At 32.3% G+C, this 21,868-nt stretch overlaps 1 long non-coding RNA gene across 1 annotated transcript; it reads left to right on the forward strand.

The window, feature by feature from the left end:
• Nucleotides 1–10,233: 10,233 nt before the first annotated feature.
• On the forward strand, nucleotides 10,234–11,410 carry LOC134717468 (uncharacterized). Its single transcript, XR_010107323.1, has 2 exons — nucleotides 10,234–10,401; nucleotides 11,176–11,410. It is a non-coding gene; the product is annotated as an uncharacterized LOC134717468 (long non-coding RNA).
• Nucleotides 11,411–21,868: the final 10,458 nt, after the last annotated feature.

A 21,868-nucleotide genomic window follows, 5' to 3' on the forward strand; every position in this document is an offset into this window, starting at 1 on the left:
ATTTCTATAATCGGAGATATTGCACAGGACAGCAGCCGAATGATAAAAATACCTATGACGGACTCTGCTGTAGTCTGTTCTATAGCCGGGTTGTTGTCTCTTTGAAACATTCCCAATTTCCATTCTCAATTTTATGCATCGAGTGATGAAACTATACAAAATATGTTTAGCTATTTACCGTCCGAGCTTTAATAACACTTATTTTTAGCATACTGAATATTATGATGTTCAGATCCTGATAAAAAGTTTACACATCCAGTACATATAGTAGTGTTTCTGTGCCAGTTTTTGTGTTTTTCGAGGCAGAAATTTTTTTGGAATGACATTATATATGTTTTAAAGAGATTACAAAATTGTCATACTTGACAGTAATCATTTCATACGAAATTTCAAGTTTCAAGTCGTGAAATTATTGCACAGGTACAATGCATAACAATGGAAAAAACCTGTTTAACTACTTTTACAAGGCGAGAAAGAAAGTCGAACAGTGAAGCTCGTAAGCAAAACTTTTTCAATCTGAGCATGCAAACTGAAGATTATGTAATTTTAAAGAAACGTGTTAAAGTAAAGTCCCTTACTTATTACAATACAATTAAATACCCAAAGTGAAATCTGTTGGTACGAGTTCTACAACCGTCAATATGGGATTACATGTGGGTCTTCGTCAAACTGTTATTGCAACTTCAGCATGTTATATATTGTTAAGTCTGTCTGCAAGGCCTTAATGCCACTTTAAATGCATACCCCTTCATACCCCTTCTGCCACCAGTCAATCAGAATCTGAAAAAAAGTTTTAAAATTTAAAACATGTAAACAGATTAAACAGAATAGAGAATGGACACAAGGAATGTGTCAAAGAGACAACAACCCAACCAGAGAGCAGACAGCCAAAGGCCAACAATGGGTCATCAACACTATGAACACAGCGAAAAAATTCCGCACCCAGAGGCACACTTGATCTGGCCCCTAAAGGCTAAACAATAATGATTACTAGTTCAGCAAAGTAAAGGCAAATATGTTTGTTATTTGTAAAATAAATCATAAATATTTTAACTTTTAGTGGCCTCTAGGGAACTCTTGAAACTGTGCACAGAAACTAAATGCATAGCCATGATAACTAATTTTTGAATTAAATTAATACATTTTTCATTAACCATGGTAAATCAATGAGACGAGGCTTTTAAGGGATGAACTTAGCTGTTATAACAAGGCTTAGTTATTTAAGGCATGTAACCTAGTATATATGAGAAACTTGGGAATTACTGGGAAGCTTGCGCAGAACCTCATTACATGCTCTGATCATTATTTCTTACAATAAATTAAAATACATTGTAATTAAGCATGTACATGTATATGTCTGAGCAAATGCTTTGGGGTGATGAAGAGAAGCTGTAATAACACCCTTTAGTTATTACAGACATACATGTACTTTTTCTGTAATAACATAGGTGTACTATCTGACTATGCATGATTGGAAAACTATGAACTGTTATATCTTTCTATACATGCTATAGTTGAGTATACCGGTACATAAAGACAATAGTATTAATATCAATAGAACTTGTATACATTTTAACAAAACTAATAATGATGTATTGTTCCTTTGAAACATGTAACATACATATATGTTATCACAGTTCTTTGATTTTTTAGTCCACAATAACAAATGTATTTTATTTTTCTGTAATAACTCTATAGAGTTATATCCTTGACTGACTGAACCATGAAAATGAGGTCAACGTCGGGTGACAGCTGCCAGTTGGACATGTACATCTTATAATGATTCCATATACAAATAAATTGGGAATGTTTCCATGGGACACAGAAGTTGCCCCCGTTTGCATATCATATAAAGTTATAAAGGGACATAACTGAAGAACGGTAAAGGTCACTATCAAAATTTGGTTGAGGCTAACTTAAGTCAGAGAACAGAAACGAAAAATTCAGCACCTTTACCATTTGTAAAGGGGCATAACTCTAGAACGGTTTAAGTGAAGCACCAAAATTCAAACTTGATCTGTCCTTTCTGGAAATAAGCATTGTGTATAAGTTTCATAACATTTGGTTGAGGCAAACTAAAGTTAGAGAACGGATACCAACTTTGGGACGCACGGATATACATGTATGTAGGGACAGATGGATGCACAGACCAACAAGGGCATAAATATAGTAGACCTATTAATTACAGTATTTGAGATATGATAGATAGTTTATTCTCATAAAACCATGAAGTACATAGGTTACAGAGAAGTTAAAAACATGCATATGGACTCGACCCATACAAATTTAACCTTGCATGTTCACTGATCCACAGAGCTCCAGATAAGAATTCACAAATTGGGTTTTTTACCCACCATTTTCTTATGTAATTGGGTGATACAGATTTTTAATTGCATTATCAATTCAAATTCACCCCTCGAGTTAATTACAAATTGGGGTTTTCACCACCAAGCTCCTTAATGTATTGGGTTTTTTCATCAGCATACTATTTAATATTTAGACAATATCAACCCCGGATGTTTTTCCATTTTAAATATGTTTCTTTCTTTGATTAATATAGCTATTTTATTTTCTTAATTCACTGACAAGCAATTGTAGGTTGAATTTGTGTCCCGTTTCAAACCTTCTGCCAGTTTTGTATTTTCTCACATCTTATGTAAACTGTAAATAACGGATATGAGTATTCCCAGGCACTCGCCTCAAATCTATTTTTTCTCTTATATACCTTTATATAAAAGTTCTGAGAGGAATGCCTGGGTGTGTATTCACTCATTAACCGTAAAACGAAAAAAAAATAGTATATAAACTCTAAATATACTTGAATGTTTTTGTTTTATTCAATTAACATAAATCTGGGTTAAGTTATCCCTTATTAGAACTTTTGGTTTCCAATAACATATCATTTCATAATTGATTTGGCCTTTCACATTTTCTAACGGCAACTTATTCAGTTTTGAGGAAGTCTCGTGTTTATTAGCAATGTTCTCGTTAAGGTACGCAAACACGCCCATGGGTTCGACGGACGCTTCCTAAAAACACTGGCTGAGTGTTGTTATCATCATATCTTTCCCTCAGTTATTCAAAAGAAGCCGTAAACATGCTTCTATTCAATATTTTTATTGGACATTCACTTTCGTTTTAATTCAATGTATGTTATGATAAATCTCGATCAATTCGAAAAAAATATGACAACATGACACACGCTAATTGGATAAACGCCGAGAAAATCGAAATGATTTCAAAAACACGTGTACCTTTTGAGCAAGGGAAAATTCCAACAGGGACCCATTTCAGCTACTTGATGCAGGGAACTATTTTTAGAACGAAAGGACATTTCCAATTATAAATACAATCAAAACAGATTTACGCAACAAGTGAAAACAGATACGGGTAAATAACGCAAACGGTAGCCAACAAAGGGGTTGAGAACTCATGGTTTTGGCATAAAATTGGGTTTTCCTTTAAATTAATTGGGTTATTGAACCCTGCAATGGGCAATTGCATTGGGTTTTCTATTATTTGTATTGCATGATCACGCAAATACACAGCTTATCTGGAGCTCTGGATCCATGAATAGAAAACTGTCTGACAGGCACTAGGACCCTGCAAGGTACGCACCCATACCAAATATAGTTATCCAACTACTCATAATACAGGGATGATTCCAGATTTTTTCAAATGGGTCCCTTGAACATCAAATTGGGAATTTTTATCCCAATTGGGATTTTTTGTATGCATACAATGTAATACTAAATACTATCATTTTCATGTAAAAACAGAAAATGTATATTAAGTTTCACCTATACACTTATTGAAGAAGTTAATGGATTCAGAGCAGGGAAGTTGTAATAATACATGAATATCATTGCACATGATTCACTATCATCTTAACTTTGGTATACGATGCCTTATAGGGTATCACAAAACACATATTCCAGCTCACATAAACCTGTTGCAAGCCCTTTAGCTATTTATTTGAATTTCAAATTATGTCATACTATAAAAGATAATATTATTAATTCGTATATTTCAACAAATCTGATTCGTTTAGGGATAGTCACATGTAAAACAATATTTTTGAATGAAGAGAGAAAACGGCGGATAGCAAAAAGCATATTGCACCGATATTCTTTGTGACGTCATGTTATGAAATTCAGGATATTGTTAACGTTTTGAAACAAATGATATCTTTGATCCATTATTTGACGAAAAAAAATCTTCAAATACATAACACTTATAAGAAGTCAAACAAACAAAAAAGTAAATGAATTTACAACTAATATGTTGTAATTGTCAAGTAGACAATACGATATATAAAATATCAACAAAATCAGATTAAGATTTTGATATAAATATGGTAGGAAATTAATTATATAACAATTATAGCCTCTTTATGAGGTCAATACAGGATACATTGACCCAAAGATGTATATCGACCTAAGACTTCATACTCAGTCAATATAATTCTTTCAGGTCAATATATTCTTGTATTGACCTCATACAAAGGCTACAATTTTATATTATATGAAATATCTTATATATTTAATAAGATTTCTTCTATACTTTATAAAATATCTTCTATACTTTATAAGATATCTTCTATACTTTATAAGCCATCTTCTTTACTTTATAAGTTATTTTCTATATTTTAAAAGATATCTTCTATACTTTATAAGATATCTTCTATACTTTATAAAATATCTTCTATACTAAAAAAAAATATATTCTATACTTTAAAAGCTATCTTCTTTACTTGATAAGATATCTTCTATACTTTATAAGATATCTTCTATACTTTATAAGATATCTTCTATACTTGATAAGATATCTTAATATATACTTTTAAAGATACCGTATTTACTTTATTAGATATATTATATACTTTATAAGATATCTTACAAACTATATATAAGATAACTTATGAACTATTATAGAAGATATTTTATAAAGTTTATGAGATATCTTGAAGACAGTTAGATCAAATAGCAAAACGGCCTGCCATATTAACCACTGAAAAAAATCATCCATTGGGTATTTTTTCAAAAGATCATCTTTATAATTTTGCCTTGATTCAAATGGATTGCAAATTGTACTGGCTAATTGATTAATTCGGAAAATCAATTACAAAAGTTTATATTCTTAATTGATAAGTTATTTAAAGCAATTGAACCAGTGAACTTTAAAATTATTTAGATCATTTTCATATCTTTTGAATTTTGAAACAGTTCCATATTGATGACATCGTAATTCAGTGATGGGGGGAGGGGGGCTCATATCATGAATGGTTTACCATCAAAAAATTATTTTCAAAAACGCTCAAACTTTTGTCTTTTGAGGAAATAGAGCAAAATGTAAAAGATTTTTAATTACAAAACAAGTTTTAATCAAATTACATAACCGGCTCTGCTGGGTGATCTGCTATTCAAGATCGTCGCCCAACAAAAAGTATACATTAATGTTGTATCAAAATTTTAATTTGCTCTTTGCCGAGGTCTGCTTTTACACCCATTCTGACAAAATGCATGCTTTTGTCATTTTGTTTATTTTCTTTGGTTTAATTCATCTTCTGACATCAGACTCGGACTTCTCTTGAACTGAATTTTAATGTGCATATTGTTATGCGTTTACTTTTCTACATTAGTTAGAGGTATAGGGGGAGGGTTGAGATCTCAAAAACATGTTTAACCCCGCCGCATTTTTGCGCCTGTCCCAAGTCAGGAGCCTCTGGCCTTTGTTAGTCTTGTATTATTTTAATTTTAGTTTCTTGTGAATGTTGTGTACAAGTTGGAAATTAGTATGGCGTTCATTATCACTGAACTAGTATATATTTGTTTAGGGGCCATCTGAAGGACGACTCCGGGTGCGGCAATTTCTCGCCACATTGAAGACCTGTTGGTGACCTTCTGCTGTTGTTTTTTTTTATTTGGTCGTGTTGTTGTCTCTTTGACACATTCCCCATTTCCATTCTCAATTTTATTTTGATCAACCTGCTGAGTGATCTACTTTTACGAGAGCAAATACTGCCATAACATTTTAATCAATTGAAAATGGCTGCTAAAATTGTTTACCTCATGTTTACATAATTAAATCGTGGTGAATAAAATGCGATCTTAAACAGCATTCTTATCCGGATTTTATTACGTTTTGACAACAAACTATGAAAAATTATAGTTGCTGTAATCGGTGACAGAAACTTTTGCGGAAATACCGATTTTTATTTTATTTTTCCTGAATTGGGAATTTATATTCACACACATATTTTTGGGGCCGCTGGCTGATTTAAGGGCCGCTAAGCGGCCCTAAACTATATAGTGGAATCATCCCTGTAATAAGAGAGAAATTAAGAATACTAATAATCTTAATTTTTTTTTCAAGTAGTCACTGAACCATGAAAATGAGATCAAGGACAATGGACATATGACAGATAGAAACTTCATCACATAAGGCATATCAAATGTACGAAGGATGAAGGATCCAGGTCTTCTACCTTCTGAAATATTAGGCTTTTAATATAAGACATCTGTTTACGATGAATCTGAATGTCTAAGGGACATAACTAAGTAATAATTTTTTACCTATACAAGTAAATAAAATTCACTTGTAAAAGTATCCTACAAATTTACTTATATAAGTATATTTTTTTTACTTTTTCAAGTAAATAAAAAGTACTTGTACAAGTACATGAAGTAGTACCCCTGACTGTACATTATACAGGGAATTATTTGTACAGATTCTCATCGAACTATTTTCAACAAATCATTTGACAAAGACACATGCGGGACAAGAATGTCACACCATGTCTTAGATATATGATTTTTTTATTAGTTGTTATAGGCTTTGAGCTAGCTGTCAATATCAGCTAAATCACAAAAAGTTTGTGTGCTTTGTATCGATCTGATGAGTTAAGCCCTTTTCAACTAATTTCCAACCCTGCTCGCCACATTTGTAATGTGCCTCTCCCAAGTAAGTAGCTGGTAGTTTAGTAGTTGTCGTTTGTTCATGTCTGTCATATTTGTTTTTCGTAAATAGTTTTGTTGTAATTCATCAGTCCTGCCTCTCCCCCAACCATTATAAAAGAGGCATGTTTTTCTAGATTTTAAAATAAGCTCGGGATATAAAATCGGTACCCCTACACATATATCAAGTGTCATCTCTCAGACTTTGTCTGATCGATCGTTATTGGAAGTGCTGTGTACTGTCTCTGTATTTCGTAGATTCACATTCCCTAACATGATATTCATAAAATCGCACGGGTTGGCATGGTTGGTGTCTTGGTAGAATCTGGAATTGCTCATCTTTTTGGAGCACATATTTTGTCCTATTTGTCATCACAAATATTATAGAGAACGGAGTTGGTCTTTTTAGAGAAATTTTACCCATACACTTAAAACAGATGCATTGTCGGAATAAAGAGCTGTCAAAATAATGGGCTGTCGGAATAGTGGGCTGTCAGAGTAATGGGCTGTCGGAATAATGGTTGTCAGACTAACGGGATGTCACACATACAAACAACATGAACAAGTCATCACTACTTTTGACAACAAATTTTGATATCATGCTTAATACAATTATAATTTTCCCGGATTCCCTGCTATTTTTTTTAGTAATTTCATGTGTCCCGCTCGACTTTTGTTTCCCGTTTTCACGCAAAATAAGTTTACCAAAAATCGGCCAATCCTGCATCACGCTAACTTAGTAAGACCCCAATGAGACCCACTGTGATGACTGAAAGGCGTTATTACACATGATACATTGTTTCTTTGTAAAATAAAGGGTTATTTCAACACAATTCACGACAGGAGGAGATAACTCTATAAGAATTTCCCAAATAACAGTATGCCTGTTATTTTCTGAAATAACTTGTTTAAGTTACATCAGGAACATATATATTAACTATATTAGATATACTGTTCCCAGGTTACATGTATACTTTTTGTGGTATTCTCAGATCCGGACATCCTGGCATTTACACTTGTCAGGAGGTGATGAAATCCGGAATCCTCTAGATTTTTCATCTATTTGAAGGGGATAACTGATTATTAATATTGCTGATTATTTTTTAACCAGAGGTTATAGTATGTTAAAATTCAAAATGGAGATAGTATATAGTGTTTTTAACTGGTTATGATATATATCAATTAAATTAATTTGCAATAAGTCTATGGAAAATCTAGAGGAATCTTATCCGCATCACCTATCAACATTGTTTACATAACAAAAATGCTAATCATTGATTGGTCAGTTACATGTTGTGATGTCACTGCAGATCTGAGAATATAATAATGTAACAACTTTAATTAATATTGTCTCATACCTGTGGATGAGGAACCTAACTTGATGTTAATAATCAGTTATTAACTTTTTTTTAATTTTCAAATACAAAGATTATATATTGTATGCACAATTTTGATTCTATACGCATTATAAATGAAGGTTCAGGCAAGCTTTTTAAAAAAGAAAACTTTTAAAATCTAAAAAAAAAAATGTGACAAACATCAGCGCCGCCTGGTGTCTAAAAACTCTTACACTTTTCAAATGCACTTTTTAACTTACAAATTTGTTTCCATTATAAACAATTTTACCTTGAAGAAAATAAAATCACTTAGTTAAATGATTAATTAAACATTTCTTCTGTACTTGTTCAGAATATTTCGTCTTTATGCGAAGAAGAAGAGATATGGAAACCCGGAAATATTTCCATCGACCTGTTCTGTTGCTGACCCGTTTCAAAAATGTAAAAAATATTTTTAAAATGAGCTAAAATAGTATGTCATTTCTTCACATGAGTCAAATATAACAGAAATATTTAAAACTTACCCTTAAAAGCCCTCGAAATGACGTCTTCTTGGTGAAAAAGAATTGTTCGCAGTTTGTCGATAGCAGCAACGCGGAAGTTTTGTCAAAACGAGACACTGAATATCGGGATTGGGACAAGTCGGACCAAGAAAACTAGGACCACTTTTAAAGAAACTCGAATTAGATTGAAAGACAAATCGGACCAGGTTGAAACAATGATTTGACCCATTTAAAACGGTTGAGTCAATGGGAAAAAGGGGGTAGAGGACGTAAGACCCCCTTGTTTGATCGCCAGAAATAATAAATATTTTTTCACGCAATATGTATATGTACTGGTAAATGCCTCCGTTATCCGAAGAACCTCTCGAAAGCTGCGAGGGTACAGTGGCATCCATGTACACTCTCTATCGGGAATAATGGTGATGTGTCAAAAAGTAAATTTATACGACAATTATTTTTACAAGGACAATCAATCCCCACCCAACACAACGTGAGTGCTAGGCCACCGGGAAGAGTCTGTTATTATGGTGGAGGAAGCCGAAGAATTCTAGTCAAATCGGCACCTGGTTCAATCGGCACCTGGTCAAATCGGCACCCGGTATAGTCAATTCGGCACCCGATGTAGTCATTTCGGCACACATGTTGAATATGTTAATATCTTGTTTTCAGTATTTTAAATGCCGATTTAACCTGGTGCCGATTTGACTTGTACCCGAAGCCGACCCAATCAGCAGACTAACAGTGGGCCAACGTTGGCAAATGGTCGGCCCGTTGGTCGACCGTTGGTGTTGGCTTCACAACATTGGCCCAACGTTGGCAAATTGTCGGTCCGTTAGTCGCAAGTTTATGTTGGCTGCACAACATTGGCCCAACGTTGGCAAATTGTCGGTCCGTTGGTCTCAAGTTTATGTTGGCTGCACAACATTGGCCCAACGTTGGCAAATTGTCGGTACATTGGTCGCATGTTGGCATTATGTTAGTAGCAACATAGGGCCGATATGAAATTTTGTTAATAGAATTGATTATATAATATTTTACGCTTTATTTCTCTTGGGAGGCGGATAATTTCGATTGCAGCAGACTTTATGAAAAGTTAATGCTATACCGAAAGTGTTTATCAACTGAAATTACATTTACAACTCTATGTTGGGCCAATGCTGGCCCAACGTTGCGTGATCATATATTATACTCTATATATTAGTCAGGTAAAATTCATACTGGAATATCATAACTGTAATAAAAAAATGTATATTGTAAACATGGATTGTCTGGTTAAAAATTAAAATTTATTGCAATCATTATTTATAATAACTTTATTTATTAAACTTTGTGAAACATAATCATGATAATAATAGCAATTATATGCAGAGTGATATTTGATACAGCCAGTCTGTTAAGCAAGCCCATTCTGATAAGGTTGACCATATGTTCGACAAATTTCAAAGATAGTTGCTATGGTAATTAAGTTTATAGAAAATCTGAATGTAATGGGATGGTCACTTTTGTGATTATTTCCTGTTGTGTATTTGTAAGAAAGCAGTGATACGAAGAAAACAAAAAGAGAAAATCATGTCATCTGAGATTCAAAGAGAAAGATAGTAACATGTAAGTTGTAACTTTAAAAAATCTGATATATATATATATACGATTTAAAAATCAAAACATATATTGATTTCTATCATTTTATAATGCAGATCTTGGAAGTTTATTCGTTTCGGGCGAAATATTTACTAGATTTTAAATCATTTCATTCCTATTAATTATCATGAAATATTTGCCACTGAACATTAATATCTTGAAACAAATGGTAAATTATATAAATCTATAACCACAACATGTATGATCATTACTGAAGTTAATGGAATAAAATTGTCTTAAGATGTACCTTATTCCGTTATGTTTCAAAAATGTGGTATAATGATTTCTACTTCATTAAAATATAAATGAATTTGTTAGTTTTATTGTATTTCTAAATCGCATGCAAACAGATACGATATATATGTGAAACCTAATCATATACACACTTGAATGTGTAACAGTGTTTTATATATCAAATATATAACTGTTCATTAATACACATCTAAATTATTCTTTATATATCATGTATATTACGAATATATAAAGTATGATACCGAATTCTGAAATAATAGTAATAAGGGTTTGTTGTACCCACAAATCCGTCTAATACTAATGAATTTCTGACCATTAAACAAATAACCAATATACAAAAAAATTGTTATTTAAGATTTTATTTTGTATTAAATAGTGTTTAAAATATTTAGAATATACATTAATTTATATTACATATCTAGAAGGGAGATTACGCACGCACGCATTAGACACATACGCAATTCAAGTTTACGTATAACTTTATTACAGAGTCGGTTAGAAAAAAACCATAGCTGTAAAGAGTCTTCGGATAAGGAGATAGATGATGCAGCTAAAGATTGGCAGTGCTTAAGCCTTGACAGAGAAGGTGGCAAGAAACAGAGAAGGGAAAAAAAGAATAACATATATAAATAATAATGACACTGTTGAAGTTCAAATTGAGGAGGACACTACTCGTGGTGACGACCAATGATATCAAATTTAAAATAAATAAAGTTTCATCTTCTGAATTATTTAATTTTTATTCTGGATCTGAAACCAATACAACTAAAATTACATCTCCGAAAAACTATTTGTATCGATCGCCTAACCATAAGCCATACGTCATTTGTTCTGTTAAAGAAATAAATGAAATTAATATGAAAAAAGAAGATGTGGTATGATTGCTAATGAGACAACTCTTTACAAGACACCAAATGACACAGAGTTTTAACTTTATCTGTCGATCCATCAAACATTGCCAAAGAAATATCTTAGCGTCACACAATAAATATAATTAAAGAGGCAAAGTTCATGAAAAAAATAAGGACAGTAACAACAATGGGTAATACAAAAATACAGAATTGCTACCTTAAACTTTGGCAGTTTGGAATACAAAAAAAAATCAAATGCGCTCCGGAGTATTTATTATATACAGCTCCTCGTGCAGCATCCATTGTAATTTGGTTGAAACAATAGACCAACGTATTGCCAACATAAAAATGAGAAATACCTACCTTGGGCCAACATAGTGCCAACATAAGAAAAGATATTTCTACGTTGGTCCAACATTGTACCAACATGGATTTCGTTGTTCATACAATGGGCCAACGTTGGCTCTATGTATTGCATATAACCGTACAACGTTGGGCCAACATGAAGCCATCATGTTGGGCCAACGTAGGCCCACTTTGCACTTATACGTTGGGCCAACATTAAAATACAACGATGGGCTAATGCAATGATATACGTTGTGCCAATGTTGGGCCAACATACTCATGTTGTCTGGGGAAGTACTCGGAGAAAACCACCGGGCCACTCGGTGGAAACAAACAAACCAGAGAGATATCAAAAGATTGATCTCCAGGTCAAAGTAGGGGACAACTTTGACCAACCGAGGCCCCCAAAGTACCCATTCTAGTTTAAACTCCGGTCTGGGTACCAGAGATGTGTGTGAGAGGGTAAAAATTACCCTTCTGATGTACTGATATTTTTAGCACCCCACTCGGGACCTTCAGCACTGTAGCCATCGGTCTTAACCATAACAGAAGGGGTGGCAGGACCTTTTTAGGAACGTCGGGAACGGGTGATTTTAAGCTCGGGATTTCGAGATTGACCCTTCCGGGATCCGGGAATTCTTTTTTCAAATTTCGGGATGTCGGGATTTGAATTTATTTAAATTCGGGACCTCGGGATTTCATGTTTTTAAGCCCGGGATTTCGGGATCAGGACCCCTCCCCCCCTCATAACACCACGAACTCACATAAAAATATATAAATGTTTAGTAAAAAAACGTCAAACATTTTTTTTTTAAACTATTTTACAAAATTTCAATAGTTTGATGTATGCTCATTGCTTATTGGCACTCATACCACAGTTTCTTAAGACTTTGTCACCTCAGTGGGGGTGTGGAATGGGGGAGGAGGATGTCGTAGAACAACTGATTCAACTCAGTGACACATGTAAATTCAGAAAGTTAATTAGCAATGTTTTTTGTAGAATAGTATATTTGTTTTCTACAAGTTCAACTTGTATGCGAAAACAGTCATGAACGTGCACTTAATTTTCTTGTTGGCTTTATATTAAGAAAAAAATAATTGACGTGTTCCCTTGGGAAATGCAGGAATTTTCACTTCCACACACAAAAGTCTTAACACTTTCTGATATTTCAAATCCTCTGTTTGCTGAGAATTTATCTCCTGGTAAAAGTTTCGTTAACAGTCGACAATTTTAAGTTATTTTCTGTTTACTAGATCGTCCACCCTCACGTTCATCCAACCATTAGACAGACGGTATAAAGATGGTGTGGATGGGGTATAAAGAATAGAGTAAAATGGGCAAAATAAAGAATAGAGTAAAATGGGCAAAATAAAGAATAGAGTAAAATGGGCAAAATAAAGAATAGAGTAAAATGGGCAAAAAATAAAGAATAGAGTAAAATTGGCAAAATAGAGAATAGAGAATAATGGGGTGCTAAAATATAATGAACAGCTGCAAAATGTCAAGAATTGGGTAAACATATACTGATTACAGAAAAGAACAATGTTCCGTCAGAATACAGTTATCAAGTTATTACAGAAAAGCCATTATTTTTAAAGATAAAGAATAACGAGCGAAAAAAAATAAAGAATAAAGAAATGAACCGGGACTCCCCATCCACACCCTCACATAATGACACAGATAAACAAATCAAAAGCTTCACAGTTACTTGACCAGGTCTCAGCACGGGCAAGTACATTATAAGGTCTTTATAAAAACAGTAAAAAACAATTGTCACAAAACTAGGATACTTTCCATGTCACAGAAAAATGTAACTTTACCCTAGCCTGTCACAGAAATATGTAACTTTACCCTAGCCTGTCACAGAAATATGTAACTTTACCCTAGCCTGTCACAGAAATACGTAACTTTACCCTGACACAGAAATATATAACTTTACCCTGTCACAGAAATATGTAACTTTACCCTGACACAGAAATATGTAACTTTACCCTAGCCTGTCACAGAAATATGTAACTTTACCCTAGCCTGTCACAGAAATATGTAACTTTACCCTAGCCTGTCACAGAAATATGTAACTTTACCCTAGCCTGTCACAGAAATATGTAACTTTACTCTGACACAGAAATATATAACTTTACCCTGTCACAGAAATATGTAACTTTACCCTGACACAGAAATTTGTAACTTTACCCTGTCACAGAAATATGTAACTTTACCCTGACACAGAAATTTGTAACATTACCCTGTCACAGAAATATGTAACTTTACCCTGACACAGAAATTTGTAACTTTACCCTGTCACAGAAATATGTAACTTTACCCTGACACAGGAATTTGTAACTTTACCCTGACACAGAAATGTGTAACTTTATCCTGTCACAGAAATATGTAACTTTACCCTGTCACAGAAATATGTAACTTTACCCTGACACAGAAATTTGTAACTTTACCCTGACACAGAAATTTGTAACTTTACCCTGTCACAGAAATATGTAACTTAACGCTGACACAGAAATATGTAACTTTACCCTGACACAGAAATATGTAACTTTAACCTGACACAGAAATATGTAACTTTACCCTGACACAGAAATATATTACTTTACCCTGTCACAGAAATATGTATCTTTACCCTGTCACAGAAATATGTAACTTTACCCTGACACAGAAATATGTAACTTTAACCTGACACAGAAATATGTAACTTTACCCTGTCACAGAAATATGTAACTTTACCCTGACACAGAAATATGTAACGTTACCCTGTCACAGAAATATGATACTTAACGCTGACACAGAAATATGTAACTTTACCCTGACACAGAAATATGTAACTTTACCCTGACACAAAAATATGTAACTTTACCCTGACACAGAAATATGTAACTTTACCCTGACACAGAAATGTGTAACTTTACCCTGACACAGAAATGTGTAACTTTACCCTGTCACAGAAATATGTAACTTTACCCTGACACAGAAATATGTATGTTTACCCTGTCACAGAAATATGTAACTTTACCCTGACACAGAAATGTGTAACTTTACCCTGTCACAGAAATATGTAACTTTACCCTGTCACAGAAATATGTAACTTTACCCTAACACAGATATATGTAACTTTACCCTGACACAGAAATATGTAACTTTACCCTGACACAGAAATTTGTAACTTTACCCTGACACAGAAATATGTAACTTTACCCTGTCACAGAAATATGTAACTTTACCCTGACACAGAAATATGTAACTTTACCCTGACACAGAAATATGTAACTTTACCCTGACACAGAAATGTGTAACTTTACTCTGACACAGAAACGTGTAACTTTACCCTGCCACAGAAAAATGTAACTTTACCCTGACACAGAAATATGTAACTTTACCCTGTCACAGAAATATTTAACTTTACCCTGACACAGAAATGTGTAACTTTACCCTGTCACAGAAATATGTAACTTTACCCTGACACAGAAATATGTAACTTTACCCTAACACAGATATATGTAACTTTACCCTGACACAGAAATATGTAACTTTACCCTGACACAGAAATTTGTAACTTTACCCTGACACAGAAATATGTAACTTTACCCTGTCACAGAAATAAGTAACTTTACCCTGACACAGAAATATGTAACTTTACCCTGCCACAGAAATATGTAACTTTACCCTGACACAGAAATGTGTAACTTTACCCTGTCACAGAAATATGTAACTTTACCCTGACACAGAAATATGCAACTTTACCCTAACACAGAAATATGTAACTTTACCCTGACACAGAAATTTGTAACTTTACCCTGACACAGAAATATGTAACTTTACCCTGACACAGAAATTTGTAAATACACATGGTCAAAAACATATGTAACATCTGTCACGGTAAGATAAACTGTAAATTTACCATGTCACAGAAATATGCAACTTTCCGCTGTCACTGACATCATTTTGTAAATGCACCTTGTCACAAACATAGGTAGCTACTCTGTAAAAAAAACTGTAAATTTGCCCGGTCACAGAAATATGTAACTAATTAAATGTACTCCGTCACTGAAATATATAACTCAACCCTGTCACATAAATTTGCGAATGCACCATGTCACAAACATATGTACGTGTAGCTACTTTGTAAAACAAGTTGTTCTCTTTAAAAAAAAAGAAAAGCAATACGTGAACCTAATACCGCTGACGGCTGGGTCATCAAAAGATTGTTGCTGAATTTTTATTTGCCTTTGAGATGAAATAAACGACTGTGATTAGAAGAAGTCAGTTGATAGTGAATATTTACATCTACGTTTTGAATATACATTTTAAAGCTAGACTATTTTATTAAGTACTTGGGAATGTATATAATTTTCCAGATGGTAACCCTTTTGCAAATCCAAATTTCTACAAACCGGATGACTTATGCAAATTGCACAAACCAATCGCAATATAAATTTATGCACCCAGTTTGCTTTATAAACTGGAATTCTGCATGCATTTACTTTATCATATCTTTATATTTTATTTTCTGCATGGACTTTCATGTTCTCAACTCGTTATTGAAGTCGTCTGTACTAATGGATATGTTAATTGTATAGATAAATCTAAAGTCCAATGTACATGTGCAACGAAACCTGTGGCATATAACTGATTGGGTCATCTTATCAACAGACTGTTTTTGGTCTAATAAATTAAGTGAGTAATTATGACCGTGCATGCAAGTCACATGTCAATCTCTTACAGCCGTGTCCTGAATATAGATAAGAAAAACGAAAATGCGCATTCACGAGTGAAATTAGTATAATTGCATTTTTTGAGAACGAAACCGATAGTGTGCATTTGAAATGCGATCTATAATGTGAATAAATCAAGACGGGAAGGATAGTTGGGCAACACAGTGAATACAATTTTCAAAACTGTACCATAGTACACATATATATGTAGATGTTATAAGGTAATACTATTAAAACAAACAAACAAAAATTTGTAAGGGTTCCGCGGAACCCAGTGTCTCGCCTACTTTTGCTGTAAATCGCAGGCTCAACAAAAATGAGGAAAAAAATCAATAAAAATATTCCTCTTGATACTATCTTGTGTTTGGTAAAAATTTAGGATAGTTAATGAATCTAATAAAAGTTTTGAAAACTATAACTGCAGACTGTATGTAATGTTAACTGGAAGAAAATCTAAGTCCATTTAAAAGTAAAATACAGAAAAAATGGAGTTATCGTTTTACAAAATTTACTTCTGGATACTGTCTTATGATCATAAATAAGCTTCTGTCCAAGTTTAGTACAAACCCAGGATAGTTTAAGAAAGTTATAAAAATTTTAAAAACTTTAACCACAGAGTAAATGTAATGTTTCCCGCAGAAAAAATAAGTCCAATTGAAAGTAAAATACGTAAAAAATGAATTTATTTTTTTACAAAATTTTCTTCTGGATACTATCTTTTGATCATAAACAAGCTTCTGTCCAAGTTTGGTACAAACCAAAGATAGTTTAAGAAAGTTATTAAAACTTTTAAAAAAAATTACCACAGAGTGAATGTAATGTTTCCCCGCAGAAAAAAACTAAGTCCATTTATGAGTACAATACGGAAAAAATGGAATTTTATTTTTACAAAATTTACTTCTGGATACTATCTTATGATCATAAACAAGCTTCTGTCCAAGTTTGGTAGAAATCCAGTATAGTTTAAGAAAGTTATTAAAATTTCAAAAACTTTAACCACAGAGTGAATATTTGTGGACGCCGCCGACGACGACACCGACGACGACGGAATGTAGGATCGCTTAGTCTCGTTTTTCGACTAAAGTCGAAGGCTCGACAAAAATAGGGTTGAAATTTTATAATAAACATACATTCTTGTCAGTCATTTTTTTCCGAAAATTTTGAATATATATACATACAGAATCAATAAACACAAGCATCAAGTATTTAAGGACGGACATTTTTTTTTTATTCATCATGGATTAATAGGCATTTACACAAATTATCTATTATTGCACATAATACATTTTATAATCAAATGAATCTATTTTTTAAATTCTACCATTCCACTATATAAGAACAGATTACTATACAAAATATCAGCAAAAACTTATAAATCCATACGTAAACAGTACAAAATAATAGCAACCCAAATGGTCCGCACCCTATGCAGATGACATAATTCTCAGGTCCACAAATTTTCAAATCTATTACATAATAGAAGTACCATGAGCTATGCCTATGGCGAGGCCTATGGTTACATGTATAATTAATTTTCAGCCTGAAAAGAGGGGTGACATTGTTTTGTTGTTCGACACGGATATTGTTTTGAAATTATTTCCTCTAATTTTACGCTTACATATTATTTTTCAGTGGTCGTGAATCGCTCTTTCAGCATGTATATACAATTCATTAGTACTTACTTTTCAGTTTGAATTTCTCCCTTTTCACGATTTTTTTACACCCCTTTTCGCATGTTTGTTGGACCTTTTCTAGTGTAAGTCAAGGGTGATACTGCTTCATAAGCTACCAAAATGAAGATCGTTATCTATAATTTTGATCTGCATTACAGTATTCATGAAAAGCAGTTCACGTGTTCGATTATTAATATAAGTTATTCTCTCTTCATTCTTCTCATGCTCCATATTTAATTTTAGAACGGAAGTACTATTTCGACAGTGACAATTGTAACAATAAACTTTATTAATTTTTAAAATTGCATTTAGAAGTTATTCAACTCTTTCTCAATGTATTTGAATAAAAAAAGAATTTTTAAATGATCATATTTTATTGTATGGAAAATTACGACAATGTACTATACATGACTTACGATATCATTGCGCAACTTTATGTGCAGACGGCGCGAAAATTTAAACCCTCAAACTACCTTAAATCAAGGAATTTTACCTACAAATTTGTAGCAGAACAAAAATGGGAAGGTATTCCTAACAAAATTGTAGAAAATTGGAAAAAAATACACTTGTGTGTTACCAAGGTTTCAAAACACACTAGGTTATGTTGGTTGCAATATAGAATTATTCATTTTATTTTAGGGACAAATGCTTTACCATTTAAAATGAAGCTTGTTCAGGGATAATTCCAGGTGTTTTCAAATGGGTCCCTTTAACATCAAAATCGGAATTGTTTTCCCAATTGGGAATTTTTTATGCATACAATCTAAAACGAAATAATATCATTTTCCTGACCTGTAAAAACCGAAAATGTATATTAAGTTTCACCTGCACAATGATTGAAGAAGTTATTGGATTTAGACCAGGGAAGTTGTAATACATGAATACCATTGCACATGATGCACTATCAACTTAACTTTGGTAAACAAGGCATATATACCAGCTAACATAAAACTATGGCAAGCAGTTTAGCTATTTATTCGAATTTTAAATTATCTCAAATTATCTCATAATATATAAGATATCTTATATAACATTTAAGATTTTTATAAGATATCTCATTTAATATATGAGATATCTTATATAATTTAATTTTAAAAGCTATCTTATATATTATATGAGATATCTTATATTATATGAGAAATCTTATATTATATGAGATATCTTATATATTATATGAGATATCTTATATATTTCATAAGATATCTTATAATGTTTAAAAACTTTATAAGATATCTTATATATTTTTTTATAAGATATCGTTTATACTTATAAGATATCTTATATACTTTATAAGATATCTTCTCAAGTTTATAAGATATCTCATTAAGTATATGAAATTTCTTATAAATATTTTTTATACAAGATATCTTATATAGTTTATTGGATATCATCTTAAAAAAATTATATAATATATATTATATGAATTATCTTATAATTTCTATACGATGTCTCTAATAATATATCTTATAAGATATATAAGATATCTAAAATTATCTTTTTTATAATATATCTTATATAAATAGATATCTTATAGATTAAAGGAAATATCTAATATCAATTATAAGAAAACTATATGAGACATCTTATAAACTAAGATATCTCATAAATTTTATAACATATTTCTCATGAACTATCATGTAAGATATCTTATAAACTTTATAAGATATCTTACAAACTATATAAGATATCCAATGAACTATTATATAAGATATCTTACTAAAGTTTATGAGATATCTTGAAGTTGAATTAAATAGCAAAACGGTTTGCCATATTAACCATTGAAAAAGTCGTCCATTGGGTATTTTTTCAACAGATTAAAAAGATTTCAAAAATTATTTGGATCATTTTTTATATCTTCTGAAACAGTTCCATAATGATAACATCGTATTTCAGGGGAGGGGGGGGGCTTATTTCATGAATGGTCTATCATCAATATTATTTTCAAAAACGCTCAAACTTTTGTCTTTTGAGGAAATAGAGCAAACTATAAAATAACTTCTTTTACAAAACAAGTTTTAATCAAGTTACATAACCGGCTCTGCTGTGCGATCTGCTTTTATAAGATCGGCGCCCATTAAAATTTATTCATCAATGTTATATCAAAATTTGAATTTGTTCTTTGCCGAGGTCTGCTTTGACACCAATTTTTACAAAAAGCATGTTTTTGATCAACCTGCTGAGCGATCTACTTTTTTTTATTTAAATACTCCAATAAAATTGTATTCAATTGAATCCGGCTGCTAAAATTGTTTACCTCATGTTGACATAATTAAATCGTTGTTAATAAAATGCGATCGTAGTCAGCATTCTTATCCGGATTTTACTACGTTTTGACGACAAACCATGAACAATTATAGTTGCCGTAATCGGTGACTGAAACTTTTCCGGAAATACCGATTTTTATTTTAGATGAGAAAAACGAAAATGCGCATTCACGAGTGAAATTAGTATAATTGAATTTTTTGAGAACGAAACCGATAGTGTGCATTTGAAATGCGATCTATAATGTGAATGAATCAAGACGGGAAGGATAGTTGGGCAACACAGTGAATACAATTTTCAAAACTGTACCATAGTACACATATACATGTAGATTTTATAAAGTAATGCTATTAAAACAAACAAACTGAAACTTTTCCTGAAATACTGATTTTTATTTCATTTTCCTGAATTGGAAATTTATATTCACAAACAATTTTTTGGGGCCGCTGACAGATTTAAGGGCCGCTCAGCGGCCCTAAACTATATAGTAGAATCATCCCTGACTGTATATTTTATAGGTGATAAGTCAGACTGTATATTTCTGTTATTGTTCTTCGTTTAGATCGACCTTGAAAATATGTATAAACAAGATAAGTACTGCGTGGTCAAAGTATAAGTTGAATATAGGCTCATCATAACAGGAAGATGAAAGGTATGAATATTAACGATTTGAACTTGACATCATCCGGAGGTTACAAGTGGAAACATGATTTTCTCTACATCAGCTTGGTTCGACCTTATTTATTTTATTATTCAAGGCTGATAATTTGTACACGTTTTTATTTTAATCTTAAGTAATAACAGTAATCACACAATCCGATAAACACAACATATTTCGAAATCTTGAAAAAAGCAAGGGTTGCATAATTGTCATTAGTAAATCAAGTTTTGGATCTTATTTATTATGAGTAATAAGTTTAAACTATTAATTCATAAGGAAGAAACAATTTATGTCAAAGTGTTTTATATTACTTTAAATTTTCACTACCTCGTGCTATAAACATCAACGTTATTTATGATAGATACTTTGAATTCCTTTCTTCATTTGAACTGTACATATATACCGAACATAAAAAAAAATTTCATTTACATTTACCTGTGATAATTCAGAAAATGGCGGATTTTAGTTCAGGTTTTTTAAATCTTCACATTTCACAGAGGAATAATACTGTAACTTTTCATCCCTTATTTGATCGATTTTATATTTACATGGTACTATAGATCAACGTATTCGTTAGTGTATGTCCACACGTGTTATTATGTCTTTTGATTGATATACGCCATTTCAACTGATATTTTATATTGCGTCTGTCTATGTTGTGACGT

This window comes from Mytilus trossulus, chromosome 5 (assembly GCF_036588685.1).
Source record: "Mytilus trossulus isolate FHL-02 chromosome 5, PNRI_Mtr1.1.1.hap1, whole genome shotgun sequence".
Taxonomy (NCBI): Eukaryota; Metazoa; Mollusca; class Bivalvia; order Mytilida; family Mytilidae; genus Mytilus; species Mytilus trossulus.